Source organism: Camellia sinensis, unplaced genomic scaffold, assembly GCF_055761805.1.
Source record: "Camellia sinensis isolate YWXY unplaced genomic scaffold, ASM5576180v1 Unanchor2, whole genome shotgun sequence".
Lineage (NCBI taxonomy): Eukaryota > Viridiplantae > Streptophyta > Magnoliopsida > Ericales > Theaceae > Camellia > Camellia sinensis.
In genome coordinates, this window is record NW_028129079.1 from 3488853 (window position 1) to 3510047 (window position 21195).

Here is a 21195-nt window from a genome sequence, read left to right on the forward strand (position 1 = left end):
GAAACCACTACACCTTAACGATCTATTTCGAAATTAAATAAAAATGGAAATTGAATGGTGATGGAAATTGAATGAAAATAGAAGTTGAATAAAAATAGAAAGGGAAACTGCATAAAATTAAACACGGAAGTTCATTCAAGAAACCACTATACCTTAACGATCTATTTGGAAATGAAATATAAAAAGGAAATTGAATGGAGTTGGAAATTGAATAAAAATATAAGTTGAATAAAAATAGAAATGGAAACTGCATAAAATTAAACGTTGAAGTTCATTCAAGAAACCACTACACCTTAACGATTTCTGTGGAAATTAAATAAAAAAGGAAATTGAATGGAGATGGAAATTGAATAAAAATACAAGTTGAATAAAAATAGAAATGGAAACTGCATGAAATGAAACACGGAAGTTCAATCAAGAAACCGCTATACCTTAACGATCTATTCGGAAATTAAATGAAAAAGAAAATTGAATAAAAATGGAAACGGAAAAAAATAAAAATGAAAGTTGCACAAAATTAAAAATGGAAGTTCATTCAAGATACCCCCATACCATAACGATCTATTTGGCACGTAAATAAAAAGGGAAAATGAATAGAAAATGAAATTGAATAAAAATGGAAGTTAAATAGAAAGAAAAATAGAAGTTGCATAAAATTCAAAATGTAAGTCTATTCAAGAAACCACTATACCTTAACGATCTACTTGGAAATTACATAAATAAAGGAAATTGAATAGAAAAGAAAATTGAATAAAAACCGCAGTTGAATAAAAATAAAAATGGAAGTTGCATAAAATTAAAAATGAAAGTCCATTCAAGAAACTACTATACCTTAACGATCGATTTGGAAATTAAATAAAAATAAAATTTTATTAAAAAGGAAATTGAATAAAATGGGAAGTGGAATAAAAATACAAATAGAAGTTGCATAAAATTAAAAATGGAAGTTCACTCAAGAAACCACTATACCTTAACGATCTATTTGGAAATTAAACAAAAATGGAAATTGAATAGAAACGGAAATTGAATAAAAATGGAAGTGGAATGAAAATAAAAATGGAAGTTGCATAAAATTAAGAATGGAAGTTCATTCAAGAAACCACTACACCTAACGTCCTATTTGGAAATTAAATGAAAACGGAAATTGAATGGAGATGGAAATTGAATAAAAATAGAAGTTGAATAAAAATAGAAATGGAAGTTGCATAAAATTAAGAATGGAAGTTCATTCAAAAAACCACTACACCTTAACGATCTATTTGGAAATTAAATACAAATGGAAATTGAATGGAGATGGAAATTGAATAAAAATAGAAGCTGGATAAAAATAGAAAGGGAAACTGCATAAAATTAAACACGGAAGTTCATTCAAGAAACCACTATACCTTAACGATCTATTTGGAAATGAAATATAAAAAGGAAATTGAATAGAAAAGGAAATTGAATAAAAATGGAAGTGGAATAAAAATCAAAATGGAAGTTGCATAAAATTAAGAGTGGAAGTTCATTCAAGAAACCACTACACCTTAACGATCTATTTGGAAATTAAATAAAAAAGGAAATTGAATAGAAAAGGAAATAGAATAAAAAAGAAGTTGAATATATATAGAATTGGAAACTGCATAAAATTAAACGTGGAAGTTCATTCAAGAAACCACTACACCTTAACGATCTATTTGGAAATTAAATGAAAAATGAAATTGAATGGAGATGGAAATTGAATAAAAATAGAAGTTGAATAAAAATAGAAATGGAAACTGCATAAAATTAAACATCGAAGTTCATTCAAGAAACTACTATACCTTAACGATCTATTTGGAAATTAAATTAAAAAGGAAATTGAATAGAAAAGGAAATTGAATAAAAATGGAAATGGAATAAAAATCGACATGGAAGTTGCATAAAATTAAGAATGGAAGTTCATTCAAGAAACCACTACACCTTAACGATCTATTTGGAAATTAAATAAAAATGGAAATTGAATGGAGATGGAAATTGAATGAAAATAGAAGTTGAATAAAAATAGAAAGGGAAACTGCATAAAATTAAACACGGAGGTTCATTCAAGAAACCACTATACCTTAACGATCTATTTGGAAATGAAATATAAAAAGGAAATTGAATGGAGTTGGAAATTGAATAAAAATATAAGTTGAATAAAAATAGAAATGGAAACTGCATAAAATTAAACGTTGAAGTTCATTCAAGAAACCACTACACCTTAACGATTTCTGTGGAAATTAAATAAAAAAGGAAATTGAATGGAGATGGAAATTGAATAAAAATACAAGTTGAATAAAAATAGAAATGGAAACTGCATGAAATGAAACACGGAAGTTCATTCAAGAAACCGCTATACCTTAACGATCTATTCGGAAATTAAATGAAAAAGAAAATTGAATAAAAATGGAAACGGAAAAAAAAATAAAAATGAAAGTTGCACAAAATTAAAAATGGAAGTTCATTCAAGATACCACCATACCATAATGATCTATTTGGCACGTAAATAAAATGGGAAAATGAATAGAAAATGAAATTGAATAAAAATGGAAGTTAAATAGAAAGAAAAATAGAAGTTGCATAAAATTCAAAATGTAAGTCTATTCAAGAAACCACTATACCTTAACGATCTACTTGGAAATTACATAAATAAAGGAAATTTAATAGAAAAGAAAATTGAATAAAAACCGAAGTTGAATAAAAATAAAAAAGGAAGTTGCATAAAATTAAAAATGAAAGTTCATTCAAGAAACTACTATACCTTAACGATCTATTTGGAAATTAAATAAAAATAAAATTTTATTGAAAAGGAAATTGAATAAAATGGGAAGTGGAATAAAAATACAAATAGAAGTTGCATAAAATTAAAAATGGAAGTTCACTCAAGAAACCACTATACCTTAACGATCTATTTGGAAATTAAACAAAAATGGAAATTGAATAGAAACGGAAATTGAATAAAAATGGAAGTGGAATGAAAATAAAAATGGAAGTTGCATAAAATTAAGAATGGAAGTTCATTCAAGAAACCACTTCACCTAACGTCCTATTCGGAAATTAAATAAAAACGGAAATTGAATGGAGATGGAAATTGAATAAAAATAGAAATTGAATAAAAATAGAAATGGAAGTTGCATAAAATTAAGAATGGAAGTTCATTCAAGAAACCACTACACCTTAACGATCTATTTGGAAATTAAATAAAAATGGAAATTGAATAAAAATAGAAGTTGGGTAAAAATAGAAAGGGAAACTGCATAAAATTAAACACGGAAGTTCATTCAAGAAACCACTATACCTTAACGATCTATTTGGAAATGAAATAAAAAAAGGAAATTGAATGGAGATGGAAATTGAATAAAAATAGAAGTTGACTAAACATAGAAATGGAAATTGCATAAAATTAAACGTGAAAGTTCATTCAAGAAACCACTACACCTTAACAATCTATTTGGAAATTAAATAAAAAATGGAATTGAATGGAGGTGGAAATTGAATAAAATTAGAAGATTAATGAAAATAGAAATAGAAACTGCATAAAATTAAACATGGAAGTTAATTGAAGAAACCACTATACCTTAACGATCTCTTTAGAAATTAAATAAAAAAGGAAATTGAATAGAAATAGAAATTGAATAAAAATGGAAGTGAAATAAAAATAAAAATGAAGTTCCATAAAATTAAGAATGGAAGTTCATTCGAGAAACCACAACACCTTAACGATCTATTTGGAAATTAAATAAAAATGGAAATTGAATGGAGGTGGAAATTGAATAAACTTAGAAGTTTAATAAAAATAGAAATGGAAACTGCATAAAATTAAACATGGAAGTTCATTCAAGAAACCCCTATACCTTAACGATCTATTGGAAATTAAATAAAAATAGAAATTGAATAGAAAAAGGAAATTGAATAAAAATGGAAGTGTAATAAAAATCAAAATGGAAGTTGCATAAAATTAAGAATGGAAGTTAATTCAAGAAACAGTACACCTTAACGATCTATTTTGAAATTAAATAAAATTGGAAATTGAATGGAGATGGAAATTGAATAAAAATAGAAGTGGAAACTGTATAAAATTAAACACGGAAGTTCATTCAAGAAACCACCATACCTTAACGATCCATTTGAAATGGAATAAAAAAAGGAAATTGAATGGAGATGGAAATAGAATAAAAAAAGAAGTTGAATAAAAATAGAAATGGAAACTGCATAAAATGAAACACGGAAGTTCATTCAAGAAACCACTATACCTTAAAAATAAAAATTAAATAAAAAAGAAAATTGATTAAAAATGGAACTGGAATAAAACTAAAAATTAAAGTTGCATAAAATTAAAAATGGAAGTTCATTCAAGATACCACTATACCATAACGATCTATTTGGAAATTAAATAAAAAAGGAAAATAAATAGAAAAAGAAATTGAATAAAAATGAAAGTTGAATAAAAACAAAAATAGAAGTTGCACAAAATTAAAAATGGAAGTCAATTCAAGAAACCACTATACCTTAACGATCTGTTTTGAAATTAAATAAAAAAAGGAAATTGAATAGAAAAGAAAATTGAATAAAAATCGAAGTTGAATAAAAATAAAAATGGAAGTTCCATGAAATTAAAAATGAAAGTTCATTCAAGAAACTAGTATACCTTAACGATCTATTCGGAAATTAAATAAAAAATAAAATTTTATAGAAAAGGAAATTGAATAAAAATGGAAGTGTGTAGACACCCCATTTTTGACCGTCCTCAAGACTTGGACGTCACCGTTTGAACACTCGGTGATTATCCATGTTTGTGTTCGTTTGGAGTTCCCGGAGGTCTCGGCTCGCGCGCCTTGCCTCAGGATCTCCGAACTTGACCGTTTAGTGTCTGGTTTTGCACCAAACACTTGCATCTTGCCTTTGAGAGGCAGGGTAGGGCTTGTAGACCATCCCCACCCACCACCGGCAGTGGCTAGAGGCCACCGGCTGGTGTTTACTGCCACTGGCAATGTATATTGCCGGCTGGCACTATTTGTTGCCGGTCAGCACTTTTTAGTGCCGGCCGGCACTCTTTTTGGCCAAGATGGCATTTTTGGCCGACCGATTGCTGTTCATCTGCTTTTGCAGATATTTTTAGACAGCTATCTTGCTTTTGCATCCCTCCATACACGTGTATGGAGGGATCTCCCTCTTGTAAAGCTTGTCTTGTAAGCTTTACAAGACATATAGAGAGAGGCTCTCTCTTGTAGCAAAAAAAGAGGGACTTAGATTAGAGAGTTTAGATATTTTGAGAGCAAAAACAGCCATTGTTGAGCTCTGGTTCTAGGGTTTGAGTTACATACATTTTCTATCTCTTTCCCTCTCTTTTGTGCTCTAGGTGTTTTGTGTCTTACTATTGCACACAAACACCTAGTGTTTCACCTTCCTCTTGGAACTGAGGTTCTAAGGGACTGATTTTGAAGTCTTGGTGTTGGATTCAAGCTAAAGGAGGTCATTGGAGCACCATTTGTAAACGGGTCTTCAAGGGTGAGAACCTAGTCTCCTTTTTCCCCATTTTTGCATTGATTTTCTACCTATCTTAGAGCTGTTTTTGTGCTTAGTGTATAATACAAAAAAGTTCTGTTTTTAGGCCCTCTTTATTGTTTATTAAGAGTGTTTCTTGGTTTGAGGGTTGTTGACCCCTCTTAGGCCTTGAAAGGTCTCATTTTGAGCCATTTTGTGCTAACTCCGGGATTTTGGTGTTGAGGTCTCTTCACCACTGAAATCTTGAGGGATTTCAGTGGTGAAGGTGATGCCTTGAAGTCCCAAGAAGGAGAGGGCCACCCCCTCTCCTTGTTGTCCTTGAAAAGGGCATATTTTGGCCTCTTGAGAGAGCCTTATGCTTGAGTGTGTGTTGAACATGTTTAGGCTATTTTTCATGCTTATATGTCCATAACATAACATGATTTTAAATTGGTTTTGGTACTCCATGCATGCTTAGCATAGTTGCCTTGTAATGCCTTATTATGCCTTAACATGTCTTAGGTTGTTAGCCTTTGTTGGAGCATGTTTTAGGCTTAGACTTGTGAAGGTTTTGTACTCACTTTGCCATGTTTTAGCTCTGCCCATAAGTGTTTGGGTTGATTTTGGCATGCTTGGTATAGCTCCTTTGTATTTGGGCTTGTTAGCCTAGAGCATGTGAATGTATAGCATGGCATCTTTGCATTGATTTGATGATTTGGGGTCACCCTACATGTTATTTCAGTCCCATTTCCATGCTTGTTTTATTGCCTTGCATGCCTCTTTAATGCTTCGGAAGCATGTGTTGCATGCTCCATGTTTTGGTCATTGTGTATGCCTTTGTATTTGAGTCACTTAGATGCCATCTAAGGAGTCCTTTAGCCTTGTTTTGACATGCTAAAAATCTGTTTTTAGTGGTTTAATGCATGCCATGTTTGTTGTGATAAACGTGCTTCAAAGCTTCATGACTTGCCTCAAGTACTTGGACCATGCTTGCATGCACTTGCTTGTCTTGTTTAATATGATTTGGCATCATTTTATGACACGATTTTTAATGCTTATGTTGCATGCTAATTGTCCATGATTCCCCCTTTCAAATGCGTTTGAGGGTTGTTCGATTTGTGCCTAGGTGTTGGGCCTTAACATGTGTATGTGTGCATGTGTGTTTGGCCTCCATTTTTGGGCATTATGGCCACTGTTTTGGGCCTTATTAGAGCTGCCTAATTCATGTATAAGTCCATCTTTTCATCCATTTGCATTGCCATATATATGCTTGTATGCTTGCATAAGTGCCTTGCCATGCCATGTTGCATCCTTAGCTTGTATGCCTAGGTTGCATTGCACCTTGCATACATGCCTTGTTCCTTGACTTAGTGATAGGAATTGGGCCTCATTTGTTTGATTTGGTTTGCATGCATTTGAAATCAAAGTTGCATACTTGGTTCTTTGGGCCATCATGCATGGAAATGCGTGATTGGTAGTCCGAGAATCGAGGCACATGCCCCTTTGAGTCATTATCATGATAAGGGACATGGTTGGTGCATACATGCCTTGAATTATGCTGCCATGCTTTGTCTTGCCCTCTGTTGCTGTCATTTGCAGATTCTGCAGGAATACTCTGCCGACCGGCAGTGTAAGGTGCCGACCGGCAACAATTTCTCTGCCGACAGCTTCATTTTGTGCCGATGGTCACAAACCACTGCCGGTGGTAATTCCACTCAGCCGGTGGTACTCCCCAGTGTCCAGGGATGCAGTCCTGAGGTTTTGACAGCCTCTAGAGGAGTGAAGGAAGGAAAACAGAGACAGCCCATGCATGGCGGCGCGTTTCCCGAGGCGGTTTATCTGCTTTTATCAGCTTGTTTAATTTGATTAATTAAATTAGGCAATTTGTAATATTAATTAGCTTGTGTAGTTAATTAATTTGTAATATTCATTCGGTCCCTCCGAGCGAGGGCAAATCTGTAATAAGTGTGTGTGGGTGGTGTGTATGTCTTCCAATCCCCACTTCTTTCTTCCCTTTTATTTACCTGCTTATGATGGTAGATTAGGGCACGTTTAATTTAGCATACCTTATGCTATGCATGTGTGCATCCATGCATTTGTATTACATGCATTAGGCTCGATACATCACGCTAACTGCATTTGTACTTCAAATTCTAAACTGAATATGTGATAGTTGCGCATTCTCACATGCCATGTTTAGGATAGCCGAGCCTATTCTAGGAACATTTTGTATGCGATGCATTAGGCACTTAACATGGACTTGGATCATGCATGTTTGCTAACGAGTTCTTTGTTTTGGCACGGAGTACGATGTAAGTATCTACGCTTTAGCATCCCGCATGCGTGTGAGTGTTGCCATGACAGTATGCTTGCCATGCGACTAAATGCTTATGTGATAAATTGCTTGAATGCCTGTGGGTGAAGGTTGGATTGTTTGAGTTGGAAAAACTCATTGAAATCCGCATTTTAGCCTACTTGCGAGTAGCAAATCCAAAACATTTTCCAAAACAGACGGATATGCAATGCTTATTTCCAAATTAGGCAATCTAGTCTATACTTGTTTGCTGCGCGCACAACATAGTAATTCTAGGCTAATAATTGGAATATATAGCGATCCCGGGTTTACCCTTGTTGTATAGTGATCCGGACATGTGTCCGTGGATGTTGGTAGTTGTTCATTATTTTGTTTACATCCTTTCTTACTTTGTATTTGAGTTATAGGATGTGTTGAGCGGGTTTGTTACAGGCTGGTTGAGTTTAGAAACCAAAACTAGTTGCCCAGATTTTTGGCCTGTACGCTCGAGCGGAGGTGTTGGCGCTCGAGCGTAGATTACATCCTTCCAGTATCTTGTTGTGCAGTGTTGTGAGCTCGAGCGTAGGGTTGGGAGCTCGAGCGGAGGCCTGGTTCTGCAAAAGTGCTGGGCGAGTGCATTCTGCGCTCGAGCGGGAGGTTGGCCGCTCGAGCGGAAGTCTGTGAGTGGCCGCTCGAGCGGGGTGTTTTAAGCTCGAGCGGAAGACTGGGTTTAAGTCCCGAAATTGTGACTTTTCAAATCACTTTTTCACTTTCTCTTCTCTCTCTTACTTTTCCAAAAACACCATTGTTGAGTCTTTCTCTCTAGATACTACCTTCTCTCTAGGTTTTGATCTAGTAGGAGTGATTTACTCACCTTTGGCCTTTACAAAAAAGTTGTTGATCGTCGAGGGCTTCATTTTAATCTGAAAATCACGGGTTTTGGAGCACGTTGGGTTTTGTCGTCTTCTCCTTTGGGACTCCGAATTTGAGGTAGGGATATCCTACTCCTCTCTATGGGTTTTGTCTTTAAATTTTGGTATTTTGAGATGTTGGGCTTGGTTTGGTAATCTTGTAAAGGTTTGGGGCTTTTGTGTAATTTTTACAAAAGTTGGGGTTTTATTCATAATAAACCTAGATGCATGTTTGGCATAGAAAAAAATGGAATGATTGTTGAATCATTGATGAAAATGGGACCTAAGGGTTGAAATGGTAATTATGGAAAATGGCCTAATTACATTGTTTAATTAATTGGGATAATTAATTGATGAGAAATGAGGAAATGAAATGTTGATTGAATATCCATTTGTGCATTTATTTTCTGGTTTAGAAATAACTGCTTTGGGCTATCGGTGGAGGATAGTCGTGATTGTTGTAGACAATGTATGTTGATTAGGCAAACTGAAACTAATCAATGGAATGTGTTATGGAACTTGACAGTTGCTAGAATACATTAATTGTTTGTATTGTGTGATTGTATATAGAACCAATGTGTTTATATGCGTTATGTGTAGAGGAGGAGATAGGGGATGTACTCCGCGGTTTAGGGGAAGATAGGGGATGGACCTCTAAACCGGATAGGTATTTGGAGGAGATAGGGGATGTACTCCGTAGACAGAGCTCATATGCTTGTCTAGAGAAGTGAAGATAGAGCTCATATGCTTATCTTTGTGAAGTGAAGTGTGGATACAGCTTGTATGCTTATCTGTGGATATTGTTGATATACATATCTGTTGTAGAGTGTGGATACAGCTTGTATGCTTATCTGTGGATATTGTTGATATACATATCTGTTGAGATTGTGGATATAGCTTTTATGCTTATCTGAATGTGAGATATAGTTTTTATACATATCTGTGGAAATGATGATAGAGCTAGCATGCTTATCTGTTGAAAAAGGGAAAATGAAAAGTAATTGGGACTTGTAAGTCGTTGACATAAATATGTAATTTATGTGATTGAATCAGTGTTGACCAACTATCAATTGCTAATGTTTTAGTCATTGTCCATGGTTGGTTTAGTATATTTCTACTGGGCTGTGGCTCACCCTATATGGGAACATCATTTTCAGGTACAGGAAGCATGCCACCTCCAAGGACAAAGCTGGGAGGCTAGTGGCGGGCATAGTTTTGTCGTTTTACTTTTGATGTATTACATGTAATTTCAAGCCAAGGGCTTAATGTGTAAACGAGTTAGAACTCTTTGTTGTAACCAAGTGTTAACTTGGAAAGCTGTAAGCCCGTAGGGCATTTTGTTATGAGGTTAACATGTAATACTTATGTAATGGAATTCTATGAATGATAGAAGGTGGTTAGTTTATCTATCAACGCTCGTCTTATTTGTTGGGTTTAATGTTATTATTTTGAGGGCGTTACAACTTGGTATCAGAGCGTACCGGGTTCGAATACTTTGGGTACGTGGGAAGTGATTAGTATCACAATGGGTTTGTCTCGCTTGATAGAGACTTAGATGTAGTATCATATGCTATGTGCTCAATTGATAACATGCTTATGTGACTATGTGGGTATGGGATTTAATTTCTAGGATGTTGATTGGATCCTTGAGTTTCTGGGAGTCTTGTTGGAAAAGCACTTGATCAATGCTGTTTCTAACCGGAACTCTAGTAACGTCTCGGGACTATCATTATCCGGAAATGAAGTTCGTAAGTGCTTATGTGTTTATGTGCTTATGTGGAGTGAATTACAGTTGTCCATGCATTAGGACGTGAGTGATTAGTTTCGGCACACCTATGAATGTGCTAACGTTCTGTGTTGCCTTTATTAGGATGTCAGGACGAGGAAGAGGTGCTAGGCGTGGTAGACCTGCGAGGCAGGAAGTACCGTTACCGGGTGAGATTCCGGCAGTGCAGGAGGGAGTTGGGCAGGCTAATGTGGCCGAGCCAGTGGGTCAACAGGCTATGGGTGCCTTGGCCAGAGAAATAGCAGGAGCTTTAGGTATTCTTAGAGCTGGGAATCAGGCAGCAGAGACAGGGCCTTCCTTCTTGAAGAGGGAGTTCTTTCGGTGTAATCCGGACGAGTTTATCGGGGATCCTAAAGAGCCGCTTAAGGCAGATGAATGGCTCGAACAGACAACGAAGACGTTTGAGATGCTTGGCATCGAGGACGGAGCACTGAAAGTGACCTTGGCATCTTTCCAACTGAAGGGAGATGCGGGTCAATGGTGGAAATACGAGAAGGCTCGTGTTGGTGGTACTTGGGAGGCGTTTATAAATGCTTTTCAGGAGAGGTTTTTGTCTGCAGCAGCTAGGGAGAAGCTGAGGGATCAGTTTAGCCGGCTTAATCAGCAGGGCTTGTCAGTGGCCGAGTTTGAGGCTACTTTTACCAGTCTGTCTAGGTTTGCACCTGAACTGGTGGCGTCTGAGGAACGCCGTTGTTATGAGTTTGAGCGGAAGTTGAGGCGGGGCCTCAAGTTGAGAGTTGGTGGGTCTTATATTCGAGAGTATAGACACCTAGTGGACGCTGCAGCTCATATGGAGCTTATGATGCAGGAGGAGGATGAGGGGCAGAGAGGCTCCAAGAGGAGCCAGGATAGTCAGAGTGATGGCAGGAGACAGAAGGGTTATAACCCTCAGCAGTCTCAGGGTGCAGTCTCTAGATCGACCTTTCCAGTGCCTAGTGTAGGCTCGGGGAGAGGCAGTCAGGGAGAATTCACTTGTTACAAGTGTGGCCAGCTGGGTCACAAGGTTTCTGTTTGCCCGCAGAAGGGTGGGGGTCAGAAAGCTGCTTCTTCTTCAGCTAGACCGCCGAGTCAGAGTTTGGGCAGGGGGCAACTCTTGATTTGTTATCAGTGTGGACAACCTGGGCACATGAAGAGGTTTTGCCCACAGTTGAGTGCCACTTCGGGAGCGTCTGGTTCTAGGCAGACGCAGGGTTTTCAGCCAGCTCAGTCTGTGCAGGCCTCGAGGGCCAATCCGGGAGCTTCGTCATCCCAGTCTGTGCAGCAGTCTTTTGCTCCGAGAGGTGAGCAGGTAGACCAGGGGCCTACGGGGCGCGTGTATGCTGTTACCGCGCAGGATTTAGTACCGGCTCCATCAGTAGTGAGAGGTACTTTTCTGTTTTGCAACTCAGTTGCTGATGTGTTGATAGACACGGGTGCATCTCATTCTTTTGTATCTGCTGCATTTGCATCTGTTTTGGAATTGGAGTTAGCACAGTTAGCATCTCCTATTTGTGTGGTATCGCCTTTGGGCGGTGAGTTGATTCTGAAACAGGGTGTTAGAGGATGTGATATAGAGGTCGCCGATTATAGGCTTCCTTTTCCGTTTGTTGTCATGCCCATGAAGGGTTTTGATGTTATTTTGGGTATGGACTGGTTATCGTCATACCGGGCTGTTATTGATTGCTACCGCCAGAGGGTTACATTATGTACCTTGAGCGGGGAGTGGTTCCATTTCTTGGGAGACCGGGTTGGTAGTGTTTTGCCACCGGGGTATGATTCGCGAGGGCGAAGTGAGCTTAGTAGTCTACTGGCTAGCGTTGAGAGTGGTGAGAGTGGTGAGACCCTGGTTGTGTTACCGAGGGTGGTTTGTGAGTATTCGGATGTTTTTCCCGAAGATCTTGTTAGTTTGCCACCTCACCGAGAGATAGAGTTCTCTATTGATTTAGTGCCTGGTACGGCGCCGATTTCTATGGCACCTTACCGTTTTGCTCCAGCAGAGTTGGTTGAGTTGAAAGTTCAGCTCCAGGAATTGCTCGATAAGGGCTTTGTTCGCCCTAGTGTTTCACCGTGGGGAGCACCGGCCCTCTTTGTTAAAAAGAAAGATGGTGCCTTGAGATTGTGTATAGACTACCGGAAGTTGAATCGGGCTACGGTTAAAAATAAGTACCCTATGCCCCGTATAGATGATTTGTTTGACCAGTTGAAGGGTTCCCGTTGTTTCTCTAAGATAGACTTGAGATCGGGTTACCATCAGTTGAGGGTCAGGGAGGAAGATATTCCGAAGACGGCATTCCGTACGCGGTATGGCCATTATGAGTTTCTGGTGATGCCATTCGGGCTTACCAATGCACCGGCAGTCTTTATGGACTTGATGAACCGGATTTTCCGGGAGTTCTTAGACCGCTTTGTGGTTGTTTTTGTGGACGATATCCTTATCTATTCGTCATCTAAGGAGGAGCACGAGGAACACTTGAGAGTGGTGCTTAAGTTACTTAGAGCCCATAGGCTGTATGCCAAGTTTGGGAAGTGTGAGTTTTGGCTGAGGGAAGTCAAGTTCTTAGGCCACGTGGTATCCGGGAAAGGGGTGTCTGTTGATACATCCAAGGTTGAGGCAGTGCAAGATTGGGCACAGCCTAAGAGTGTGTTTGAGATCCGCAGTTTTCTGGGATTAGCTGGGTATTACCGTCGGTTTGTGAAAGATTTCTCCAGGTTGGCGTCACCGTTGACTAGACTGACTCGGAAGGGAGTCAAGTTTGTGTGGAGTGAGACTTGTGAAAAGTCGTTCCAAGAGTTGAAAGTTAGATTGACCACCGCTCCGGTATTGATTATTCCGGAGAGAGGGTTGGGTTATGCGGTTTATTGTGATGCCTCACGAGAGGGTTTGGGTTGTGTGTTGATGCAAGAGGGGAAAGTGGTAGCTTATGGCTCACGTCAGTTGAAAATACACGAGAAGAATTACCCCACACATGACCTAGAGTTAGCAGCTGTGATCTTTGCCTTGAAAGTCTGGAGGCACTACCTTTATGGTGAGAGGTTCGAGGTATTCTCGGATCATAAGAGTTTGAAGTATCTGTTTACACAGAGAGACTTGAATCTGAGGCAGAGGAGGTGGATGGAGTTCATCGAGGATTATGATTTTGAGTTGCATTATCATCCGGGAAAGGCCAATGTTGTGGCCGATGCCCTTAGTAGGAAAACCATTAGTGATGTAGCTTGTATAGCCATCCGGGAATGGGTGATGTTGGGAGCACTTGGCGAGTTTGATTTGCTACTGGGCGAATCTGTTGAGGCTGCGGCCTTGTTTTCTGTTGTTGCACAGCCTACACTTGTGACTAGAGTGTTAGAGGCACAGAGAGGTGACCTTGAGGTAGAATCCCTCCGAGAGAAGATCTCCAGTGGGAAAGTTGAGAAGGGTTTGACGGTGTATCCCGACCTGAGTGTGAGATACCGAGACCGTTTGTTTGTACCGGAGTCTTGCCGAGAGGAAGTACTCCGAGAGTTTCACCATTCGCGCCTTGCGGTGCATCCGGGAGGTACTAAGATGTATCAGGATTTGGGTCGCCAGTTTTGGTGGCGGGGTATGAAAAGAGATGTGGCTGTTTTCGTATCGAAGTGCCTTACTTGCCAGCAAGTGAAGGCCGAGCATCAGAGGCCAGCGGGTTTGTTGCAACCCTTGCCTATTGCCGAGTGGAAGTGGGAGCATGTCACTATGGACTTCGTTGTAGGTCTTCCGAGGACTCAGCGGGGTAGTGATGCTATTTGGGTGGTTGTAGACCGATTGACTAAGTCGGCGCACTTTATTCCTATGCGCGTGAGAGATTCGGTAGATCATCTTGCCGATTTGTATATTCGGGACGTAGTGAGATTGCACGGGGTCCCAGTGACGATTGTCTCAGATAGAGATCCTCGTTTTACTGCTAGGTTGTGGCAGAGTTTGCAGAGTGCCTTGGGCACTAAGTTGACCTTTAGTACGGCCTATCATCCTCAGACTGACGGGCAGTCCGAGCGTACTATTCAGATCCTCGAGGATATGCTTCGGGGTTGTGTCCTGGACTTCAGTGGGACGTGGGAGAGGCACTTGCCATTGGTAGAGTTTGCCTACAACAACAGTTTTCAGTCTAGCATCGGTATGGCACCGTTTGAGGCCTTGTATGGCCGACCGTGTAGGTCTCCAGTGTGTTGGGCCGAGGTGGGTGATGCACCTTTGTTGGGTCCGGAGTTGGTTAGGGAGACGACGGAGAAAGTTGAGCTTATCCGTAGGAGGCTTGTTACAGCCCAGAGTCGACAAAAGAGTTATGCCGACCGTAGGAGGAGGCCTTTGGCGTTTGAGGTAGGTGATCATGTCTTTCTGAAGATATCACCTAGGCGAGGCTTGATGAGGTTTGGGAAGAGTGGGAAGTTATCCCCTCGGTTTATTGGTCCTTTTGAGATCCTTGAGAGGATAGGTGAGGTAGCTTATCGGTTAGCCTTACCGCCGCAGTTGTCCGGAGTACATGACGTGTTTCATGTGAGTATGCTTCGGAAGTATGAGCCAGATCCATCACATGTGTTGGATTGGACCGATTTAGAGGTAGATGAGGATGCCTCGTATGAGGAGAGACCGGTTCGGGTCTTGGATAGGCGGGATCAGGTCCTGCGTGGCAAGACCATTCCTTTGGTGAAAGTCTTGTGGAAACATCACGGAGTGGAGGAAGCCACTTGGGAACGTGAGTTGGAAGTCCGAGAGAAATATCCGGACTTGTTTGTTGATATGTAATCGTGTATTTAAATTTTACATTTTGTTGAACTTAAGGGCTTTTATATATGTCTTAAGTTGTGAAACATTGAAAATGTTTTGGTTATTGGAAGTATGTTTTGGAACTTGCCTCATATGGAAGTTGAATGTAACATTATATCTGTTGAATATATTGTTGAAATTGGAAAGATAGTGCATAATGTTAATGCATGTTGGAAGTACATATGTTGTTTACATATTGTGATATGTCTCTTGTTAAAGGGATGGGATGACCGGTAATGGGTCGAATTGTTGAATGTTAAATTGTAACATTGTCTAAAATGAAGGAAAACTTGTTTTGAAAACTTGTGCTTAATTTCGGGGGCGAAATTCTTTAAGGGGGGGAGGTTATAGCGATCCCGGGTTTACCCTTGTTGTATAGTGATCCGGACATGTGTCCGTGGATGTTGGTAGTTGTTCATTATTTTGTTTACATCCTTTCTTACTTTGTATTTGAGTTATAGGATGTGTTGAGCGGGTTTGTTACAGGCTGGTTGAGTTTAGAAACCAAAACTAGTTGCCCAGATTTTTGGCCTGTACGCTCGAGCGGAGGTGTTGGCGCTCGAGCGTAGATTACATCCTTCCAGTATCTTGTTGTGCAGTGTTGTGAGCTCGAGCGTAGGGTTGGGAGCTCGAGCGGAGGCCTGGTTCTGCAAAAGTGCTGGGCGAGTGCATTCTGCGCTCGAGCGGGAGGTTGGCCGCTCGAGCGGAAGTCTGTGAGTGGCCGCTCGAGCGGGGTGTTTTAAGCTCGAGCGGAAGACTGGGTTTAAGTCCCGAAATTGTGACTTTTCAAATCACTTTTTCACTTTCTCTTCTCTCTCTTACTTTTCCAAAAACACCATTGTTGAGTCTTTCTCTCTAGATACTACCTTCTCTCTAGGTTTTGATCTAGTAGGAGTGATTTACTCACCTTTGGCCTTTACAAAAAAGTTGTTGATCGTCGAGGGCTTCATTTTAATCTGAAAATCACGGGTTTTGGAGCACGTTGGGTTTTGTCGTCTTCTCCTTTGGGACTCCGAATTTGAGGTAGGGATATCCTACTCCTCTCTATGGGTTTTGTCTTTAAATTTTGGTATTTTGAGATGTTGGGCTTGGTTTGGTAATCTTGTAAAGGTTTGGGGCTTTTGTGTAATTTTTACAAAAGTTGGGGTTTTATTCATAATAAACCTAGATGCATGTTTGGCATAGAAAAAAATGGAATGATTGTTGAATCATTGATGAAAATGGGACCTAAGGGTTGAAATGGTAATTATGGAAAATGGCCTAATTACATTGTTTAATTAATTGGGATAATTAATTGATGAGAAATGAGGAAATGAAATGTTGATTGAATATCCATTTGTGCATTTATTTTCTGGTTTAGAAATAACTGCTTTGGGCTATCGGTGGAGGATAGTCGTGATTGTTGTAGACAATGTATGTTGATTAGGCAAACTGAAACTAATCAATGGAATGTGTTATGGAACTTGACAGTTGCTAGAATACATTAATTGTTTGTATTGTGTGATTGTATATAGAACCAATGTGTTTATATGCGTTATGTGTAGAGGAGGAGATAGGGGATGTACTCCGCGGTTTAGGGGAAGATAGGGGATGGACCTCTAAACCGGATAGGTATTTGGAGGAGATAGGGGATGTACTCCGTAGACAGAGCTCATATGCTTGTCTAGAGAAGTGAAGATAGAGCTCATATGCTTATCTTTGTGAAGTGAAGTGTGGATACAGCTTGTATGCTTATCTGTGGATATTGTTGATATACATATCTGTTGTAGAGTGTGGATACAGCTTGTATGCTTATCTGTGGATATTGTTGATATACATATCTGTTGAGATTGTGGATATAGCTTTTATGCTTATCTGAATGTGAGATATAGTTTTTATACATATCTGTGGAAATGATGATAGAGCTAGCATGCTTATCTGTTGAAAAAGGGAAAATGAAAAGTAATTGGGACTTGTAAGTCGTTGACATAAATATGTAATTTATGTGATTGAATCAGTGTTGACCAACTATCAATTGCTAATGTTTTAGTCATTGTCCATGGTTGGTTTAGTATATTTCTACTGGGCTGTGGCTCACCCTATATGGGAACATCATTTTCAGGTACAGGAAGCATGCCACCTCCAAGGACAAAGCTGGGAGGCTAGTGGCGGGCATAGTTTTGTCGTTTTACTTTTGATGTATTACATGTAATTTCAAGCCAAGGGCTTAATGTGTAAACGAGTTAGAACTCTTTGTTGTAACCAAGTGTTAACTTGGAAAGCTGTAAGCCCGTAGGGCATTTTGTTATGAGGTTAACATGTAATACTTATGTAATGGAATTCTATGAATGATAGAAGGTGGTTAGTTTATCTATCAACGCTCGTCTTATTTGTTGGGTTTAATGTTATTATTTTGAGGGCGTTACAGAATAAGAACACATAAACGTTTTCAAAACAGAATATCATGATTAGTAGAGGCCGGTCTTCGGACCGGGCGAAAGGGGGTGCTCATAGCTGACCTTCCCCGATCGTACCCAAGCTCCCGAGCCGAGACAACTCCGGTGATGACGGACGTGTGGCCTTCGGCACCAAGTCAGGGTTTCCAAAATTTCCCCATAAAAAATATTTAGGTGGCGACTCTGTATCTGGCAAAGCAGTCCATGTTTGGCACTACTTTTTCCAAAATCTGTTTCTCAAAACGATTTGCCAGATTTGGACTCTTTGGTTCAAGGTTAAGAACCGTGACACAAATCGAGTCCGAACCGTAGCGGCGTCCCCCTCGCGGACCTGTTACAAAGTGGAATAAAAATACAAATGGAAGTTGCATAAAATTAAAAATGGAAGTTCATTCAAGAAACCACTATACCTTAACGATCTATTTAGAAATTAAATAAAAATGGAAATTGAATAGAGAAGGAAATTGAATAAAAATGGAAGTGGAATAAAAATAAACATGGAAGTTGCATAAAATTAGGAATGGAAGTTCATTCAAGAAACCACTATACCTTAACGATCGATTTGGAAATTAAATAAAAAAGGATATTGATTGGAGATGGAAATTGAATAAAAATAGAAGTTGAATAAAAATAGAAATGGAAACAGCATAAAATTAAACATGGAAGTTCATTCAAGAAACCACTATACACCTTAACAACCGATTTGGAAATTAAATAAAAATGGAAATTGAATGGAGATTGAAATTGAATAAAAACAGAAATGGAAACTGCATAAAATTAAACACGGTAGTTCATTCAAGAAACCACTACACCTTAACTATATATTTGGAAATTAAATAAAAAAGGAAATTGAATAGAAAAGGAAATTGAATAGAAATAGAAGTTGAATAAAAATAGAACTGGAAACTGCATAAAATTAAACGTGGAAGTTCATTCAAGAAACCACTACACCTTAATGATCTATTTAGAAATTAAATAAAAAATGAAATTGAATGGAGGTGGAAACTAAATAAAAATAGAAGTTGAATAAAAATAGAAATGGAAACTTCATAAAATTAAACATGGAAGTTCATTCAAGAAACCCCAATACCTTAACGATCTCTTTGGAAATTAAATAAAAAAAAGAAATAGAATAGAAAGGGAAATTGAATAAAAATGGAAGTGGAATAAAAATAAAAATAAAGTTTCATAAAATTAAGAATGGAAGTTCATTCAAGAAACCACAACCCCTTAACGATCTATTTGGAAATTAAATAAAAATGGAAATTGAATGGAGATGGAGATGGAAATTTAATAAAAATAGATGTTGAATAAAAATAGAAATGGAAACTGCATAAAATTAAACATGGAAGTTCATTGAAGAAACCACTATACATTGACGATCTATTTGGAAAGTAAATAAAAATGGAAATTGAATAGAAAAGGAAATTGAATAAAAATGGAAGTGGAATAAAAATAAAAATGGAAGTTGCATAAAATTAAGAATGGAAGTTAATTCAAGAAACCACTACACCTTAACAATCAATTTGGAAATTAAATAAAAACGGAAATTTAACGGAGATGGAAATTGAATAAAAATAGAAGTTGAATAAAAATAGAAATGGAAATTGCATAAAATTAAACACGGAAGTTCATTCAAGAAACCACTATACCTTAACGATCTATTTGAAATAAAATAAAAAAAAGGAAATTGAATGGAGATGGAAATTGAATAAAAGTAGAAGTTGAATAAAAATAGAAATGGAAACTGCAGAAAATTAAATGTGGAAGTTCATTCAAAAAACCACTACACCTTAACGATCTATTTTGAAATTAAATAAAAAAGGAAATTGAATGAAGATGGAAATTGAATAAAAATAGAAGTTAAATAAAAATAGAAATGGAAACTGCATAAAATTCAACATGGAAGTTCATTCAAGAAACCACTATACCTTAACGATCTATTTGGAAATTAAATAAAAAAGTAAACTGAATAGAAAAGGAAATTGAATAAAAATGGAAGTGGAATAAAAATAAAAATGGAAGTCGCATAAGATTAAAAATTGAAGTTCATTCAAGAAACCACTATACCATAATGATCTATTTGGAACTTAAATAAAAAAGAAAAATGAATAGAAAATGAATTTGAATAAAAATGGAAGTTGAATACAAACAAAAATAGAAGTTGCATAAAATTAAAAATGGAAGTCTATTCGAGAAACCACAATACCTTAACGATCTATTTGGAAATTTCAGAAAAAAGGAAATTGATTGGAGATGGAAATTGAATAAAAATAGAAGTTGAATAAAAATAGAAATGAAACCGCATAAAATTAAACATGGAAGTTCATTCAAGAAACCACTATACCTTAACAATCTATTTGGAAATTAAATAAAAATGGAGATTGAATGGAGATTGAAATTGAATAAAAATAGAAGTTGAATAAAAACAGAAATGCAAATTGCATAAAATTAAACACGGTAATTCATTCAAGAAACCACTACACCTTAACGATCTATTTGGAAATTAAATAAAAAAGGAAATTGAATAAAAAAGGAAATTGAATAGAAATAGAAGTTGAATAAAAATAGAAATGGAAACTGCATAAAATTAAACGTGGAAGTTCAGTCAAGAAACCACTACACCTTAATGATCTATTTGGAAATTAAATAAAAAATGAAATTGAATGGAGGTGGAAATTGAATAAAAATAGAAGTTAAATAAAAACAGAAATGGAAACTTCATAAAATTAAACATGGAAGTTCATTTAAGAAACCACTATACCTTTACGATCTCTTTGGAAATTAAATAAAAAAAGAAATAGAATAGAAAGGGAAATTGAATAAAAATGGAAGTGGAATAAAAATAAAAATAAAGTTCCATAAAAATAAGAATGGAAGTTCATTCAAGAAACCACAACCCCTTAACGATCTATTTGGAAATTAAATAAAAATGGCAATTGAATGGAGATGGAAATTTAATAAAAATAGATGTTTAATAAAAATAGAAATGGAAACTGCATAAAATTAAACATGGAAGTTCATTGAAGAAACCACTATACCTTAACGCTCTATTTGGAAAGTAAATAAAAATCGAAATTGAATAGAAAAGGAAATAAAATAAAAATGGAAGTGGAATAAAAATAAAAAAATGGAAGTGGCATAAAATTAAGAAGGGAAGTTCATTCAAGAAACCACTACACCTTAACGATCAATTTGGAAATTAAATAAAAACGGAAATTGAACGGAAATGGAAATTGAATAAAAATAGAAGTTGAATAAAAATAGAAATGGAAATTGCATAAAAATAAACACGGAAGTTCATTCAAGAAACCACTATACCTTAACGATCTATTTGGAAATGAAATAAAAAAGGAAATTGAATGGAGATGGAAATTGAATAAAAGTAGAAGTTGAATAAAAATAGAAATGGAAACTGCAGAAAATTAAACGTGGAAGTTCATTCAAGAAACCACTACACCTTAACGATCTATTTGGAAATTAAATAAAAAAGGAAATTGAATGGAGATGGAAATTGAATAAAAGTAGAA